This window comes from Styela clava, chromosome 14, assembly GCF_964204865.1.
Source record: "Styela clava chromosome 14, kaStyClav1.hap1.2, whole genome shotgun sequence".
Taxonomy (NCBI): Eukaryota; Metazoa; Chordata; class Ascidiacea; order Stolidobranchia; family Styelidae; genus Styela; species Styela clava.
This window is the reverse complement of record NC_135263.1, coordinates 7485803-7490802: the sequence shown is the minus strand read 5'-3', so window position 1 is coordinate 7490802 and position 5000 is coordinate 7485803. Positions and strand designations below refer to the sequence as shown.

The following is a 5000-nucleotide window of genomic DNA, read 5'->3' as shown; positions in this document are numbered from 1 at the left end:
CAAGAAAGAGCGGTGCGGGGCCGGTCGGAGCGCACCCTTTTCTCGGTGGCTGGCGGGCGAGAGAGTGCTGCGTCGCCGGCATCGGCGTCCAAAGAAGCCGAGCCGAAAAAAGTTAAAGTACAAACGTGCAAGCATACTAACCTAACCCTAGGTAAGACATGTCAGAGCGAAAGACAGTAATTTCGAATGAGCCAAGAAAGAGCGGTGCGGGGCCGGTCGGAGCGCACCCTTTTCTCGGTGGCTGGCGGGCAAGAGAGTGCTGCGTCGCCGGCATCGGCGTCGAAAGAAGCCGAGCCGAAAAAAGTTAAAGTACAAACGTGCAAGCATACTAACCTAACCCTAGGTAAGGCATGTCAGAGCGAAAGACAGTAATTTCGAATGAGCCAAGAAAGAGCGGTGCGGGGCCGGTCGGAGCGCACCCTTTTCCCGGTGGCTGGCGGGCGAGAGAGTGCTGCGTCGCCGGCATCGGCGTCGAAAGAAGCCGAGCCGAAAAAAGTTAAAGTACAAACGTGCAAGCATACTAACCTAACCCTAGGTAAGACATGTCAGAGCGAAAGACAGTAATTTCGAATGAGCCAAGAAAGAGCGGTGCGGGGCCGGTCGGAGCGCACCCTTTTCTCGGTGGCTGGCGGGCAAGAGAGTGCTGCGTCGCCGGCATCGGCGTCGAAAGAAGCCGAGCCGAAAAAAGTTAAAGTACAAACGTGCAAGCATACTAACCTAACCCTAGGTAAGGCATGTCAGAGCGAAAGACAGTAATTTCGAATGAGCCAAGAAAGAGCGGTGCGGGGCCGGTCGGAGCGCACCCTTTTCCCGGTGGCTGGCGGGCGAGAGAGTGCTGCGTCGCCGGCATCGGCGTCGAAAGAAGCCGAGCCGAAAAAAGTTAAAGTACAAACGTGCAAGCATACTAGCCTAACCCTAGGTAAGGCATGTCAGAGCGAAAGACAGTAATTTCGAATGAGCCAAGAAAGAGCGGTGCGGGGCCGGTCGGAGCGCACCCTTTTCTCGGTGGCTGGCGGGCGAGAGAGTGCTGCGTCGCCGGCATCGGCGTCGAAAGAAGCCGAGCCGAAAAAAGTTAAAGTACAAACGTGCAAGCATACTAACCTAACCCTAGGTAAGGCATGTCAGAGCGAAAGACAGTAATTTCGAATGAGCCAAGAAAGAGCGGTGCGGGGCCGGTCGGAGCGCACCCTTTTCTCGGTGGCTGGCGGGCGAGAGAGTGCTGCGTCGCCGGCATCGGCGTCGAAAGAAGCCGAGCCAAAAAAAGTTAAAGTACAAACGCGATGCTAATGAGCGAGCCGTTGTCTCGACTAATATGTAGGGGGCGTTCGATCGAGCGTCTGGCTTGAGCGCTTGTCGGCCTAGCAGAACGGTCGCATTGTTATGCCCGGGTTTTAGGCACCGCTGCAGGCGGCCGGCAGAGCTCTTGTTTGTGCGAAACTGAATGGATCGAGCCCGAGAGAGGGCGAGCAAAGAAAAAACGCAAATCGCTCCGCCTGGCACTGCCGGCGAGAGCGTGGACGTCGCGGCCAGCGACTGTCGAAGCTGAGTACGGCCGCAGGCGATCGCCTCGGTCTTAAACGAATGCGACGAGCACGCGCCGGGCGGCCCAGCAAGGGCCGAGCGCAGCTGTCGCAGCTATCTGGTTGATCCTGCCAGTAGTGATATGCTTGTCTCAAAGATTAAGCCATGCAGGTGCAAGTACGAGTTCTCGTAAAGCGAAACTGCGAATGGCTCATTAAATCAGTCTTGGTTTATTTGGTCTCGTAAGCGAAGTGGATAACTGTGGTAATTCTAGAGCTAATACATGCATTAAGCGCCGACTTCGGGAGGCGCGCTTTTATCAGATCAAAACCGACCGGGTTCGTCCTGTGACGTTTGATGACTCTGGATAACCACGCGGATCGTACGGTCTCTGCACCGACGACGTATCATTCAAGTGTCTGCCCTATCAACTGTCGAAGGTACGCTACGTGCCTACCTTTGTGATAACGGGTAACGGGGAATCAGGGTTCGATTCCGGAGAGGGAGCCTGAGAAACGGCTACCACATCCAAGGAAGGCAGCAGGCGCGCAAATTACCCATTCCCGACACGGGGAGGTAGTGACGAAAAATAACAATACAGGACTCTAACGAGGCCCTGTAATTGGAATGAGTACATCCTAAAACTCTTAACGAGTATCCATTGGAGGGCAAGTCTGGTGCCAGCAGCCGCGGTAATTCCAGCTCCAACAGTGTATGCTAAAGTTGTTGCGGTTGAAAAGCTCGTAGTTGGATTTTGGGCGAGCGCCGCCGGTCCGTCGCAAGGCGTGTCACTGGTTGCGTTCGCCTCACCTTCGGTTCTCCGTCGGTGCTCTTGACTGAGTGTCGGCGGTGGCCGATAAGTTTACTTTGAAAAAATTAGAGTGTTCAAAGCAGGCTGTTCGCCTGCATAGTGTTGCATGGAATAATGGAATAGGACCTCGGTTCTATTTTGTTGGTTTTCGGAGCACGAGGTAATGATTAAGAGGGACAGACGGGGGCGTCCGTACTCTGCCGTTAGAGGTGAAATTCTTGGATCGGCGGAAGACGAACTACTGCGAAAGCATTCGCCAAGAATGTTTTCTTTAATCAAGAGCGAAAGTCAGAGGTTCGAAGACGATCAGATACCGTCCTAGTTCTGACTATAAACGATGCCAACTAGCGATCGGGAGGCGTTACCATGACGACCTTTCCGGCAGCTTCCGGGAAACCAAAGTCTTTGGGTTCCGGGGGAAGTATGGTTGCAAAGCTGAAACTTAAAGGAATTGACGGAAGGGCACCACCAGGAGTGGAGCCTGCGGCTTAATTTGACTCAACACGGGGAAACTCACCCGGCCCGGACACAGGTAGGATTGACAGATTGAGAGCTCTTTCTTGATTCTGTGGGTGGTGGTGCATGGCCGTTCTTAGTTGGTGGAGCGATTTGTCTGGTTAATTCCGATAACGAACGAGACTCTGGCATGCTAAATAGTTACGCGACCTTCTCGGTCGGCGTCTAACTTCTTAGAGGGACTAGTGGCGTTTAGCCACACGAGATTGAGCAATAACAGGTCTGTGATGCCCTTAGATGTCCGGGGCCGCACGCGCGCTACACTGAGTGAAGCAGCGAGTGTCTAACCTAGGCCGAAAGGTCCGGGTAACCCGTTGAACCTCATTCGTGATTGGGATAGGGACTTGCAATTGTTTCCCTTGAACGAGGAATTCCCAGTAAGCGCAAGTCATCAACTTGCGTTGATTACGTCCCTGCCCTTTGTACACACCGCCCGTCGCTACTACCGATTGAATGGTTTAGTGAGATCCTTGGATCGGCCCCGTCGCGGCTGGCAACGGCCGCGTCGGCGTGTCGAGAAGACGATCAAACTTGATCATTTAGAGGAAGTAAAAGTCGTAACAAGGTTTCCGTAGGTGAACCTGCGGAAGGATCATTACCGAAGGTGGTGGTAGGCCCCGGCCGACCGCGCACTGAATTGTCTTTGGGTGCCGCCGAGAGGGCGGCCGTCAATCGGGGTTCCGCCCCGTGCGACACGCGTAACACGTTGGCATAGCAAGGCAGCCGAGTGCGATGGTGGCTTCTGGGCACCGCGCTCGATGTGCCGCCGGCCCAGCCCGGCGGTCGCTCGGCGCCGTTTGTTGGTGTTTTTGTGCAGTTGTTGTCGGTGGTGGTTTTGTGGTCGATCCCACAGTGTGACGTCCGCGCGCTTCGGCGCCGGGCGAAACGTCGAGGACGACTCTTAACGGTGGATCACTCGGCTCGCGAGTCGATGAAGGACGCAGCCAAGTGCGAGAAGTAATGTGAATTGCAGAACACATTGAACGTCGACCTTCTGAACGCGAATTGCGGTCTCGGGTCAATCCCGGGACCGCGTCTGCCTCAGGGTCGCGTTCGTCCTCACCCGAGGGCCGTCGCCTGGCCTCTGCGAAGACGGCCGGGCGTCGCCCCAAGTTGAAGCGGTCGCCGAGCTTTCTCGGCGCGACCGCGTGTCCCGTACACCGCCGGCCCCTCGACGTGTTCAACTACGTTCGAGGGGCGGGTCCAGGTCGGTCGGTCCGGTCACGAGATCAAGACCGACCGTGGGCCAAGGCGGCGACGGTACGCGCTCGGTCGGCGCCGGCGGCGACGACTTGCGATGCCAGCGGGCCGTGTAAGAAGCGGCCCGCTTGACACATACGACCTGAGTTCAGGCGAGAGCACCCGCTGAATTTAAGCATATTATTAAGCGGAGGAAAAGAAACCAACAGGGATTCCCTGAGTAACGGCGAGTGAACCGGGAAGAGTCCAGCGTCGAATCTGCGCGCTTTTCGAGCGCGCCGAGTTGTGACGTACGGAAGTCCCAGTGCGGCTGACGGCGAGCGCCGGTGTCCTTCTGATCGAGGCCTCGTCCCACGGCGGGTGTTAGGCCCATAGGGGCGCTTGCCTTGGCCGCTTCGGGTCTTCTCGGAGTCGGGTTGTTTGGGAATGCAGCCCAAAGCGGGTGGTAAACTCCACCTAAGACTAAATACGGTCGCGAGACCGATAGCGGACAAGTACCGTGAGGGAAAGTTGAAAAGCACTTTGAAGAGAGAGTTCAAGAGTACGTGAAACCGTTGAGAGGCAAACGGGAGGGCCCGTCAGGTCGCCGGCTCGCTTTCAGTTGGGTGCGGGGGCGCGCCGTCTCGGTTCGCGGACGCTTAAGGCGCCGCTGCCGAGTCGGCTCGCGCACCGTCTCAGCGCACTAGCGACCGGCGCGGGTCACGACCGGTTTGCCGTCGGTCTAAGTCCCCGCGCGAAGGTGGCCTCCGCTCCGGCGGGGGTGTTACAGCGCGCGGGCGGTGCGGCCCGGCGGCGGATCGAGGAAAGGATGCCGCGCGCTCTCTGTGTGCGGCCGTCGCCGTTCGGCTGGCTTGTCGTTCGCCTGCACTGTACGCAGTGCCGGTGTTCGGCGGGCTGCCGCTTCGGTGGCGCGCCGTCGACGCGCTCGGGGTCCGTGGCCACGTCGGCCACC

The 5000-nt window shown here is 57.4% G+C and overlaps 3 non-coding genes across 3 annotated transcripts in view; all 3 read left to right on the top strand.

The window, feature by feature from the left end:
* The first annotated feature begins 1636 nt into the window (after positions 1-1636).
* On the top strand, positions 1637-3446 carry LOC144432252 (small subunit ribosomal RNA). Its single transcript, XR_013480487.1, has one exon. It is a non-coding gene; the product is annotated as a small subunit ribosomal RNA (ribosomal RNA).
* Positions 3447-3744: 298 nt separating this feature from the next.
* On the top strand, positions 3745-3898 carry LOC144432226 (5.8S ribosomal RNA). The gene has a single exon (XR_013480462.1). It is a non-coding gene; the product is annotated as a 5.8S ribosomal RNA (ribosomal RNA).
* Positions 3899-4186: 288 nt separating this feature from the next.
* Positions 4187-5000, top strand: part of LOC144432319 (large subunit ribosomal RNA) — a 3561-nt gene continuing 2747 nt past the window's right edge. Inside the window, exon 1 of the ribosomal RNA XR_013480528.1 lies at positions 4187-5000. This exon is cut by the window's right edge and continues 2747 nt beyond it. This is a non-coding gene — a ribosomal RNA (large subunit ribosomal RNA).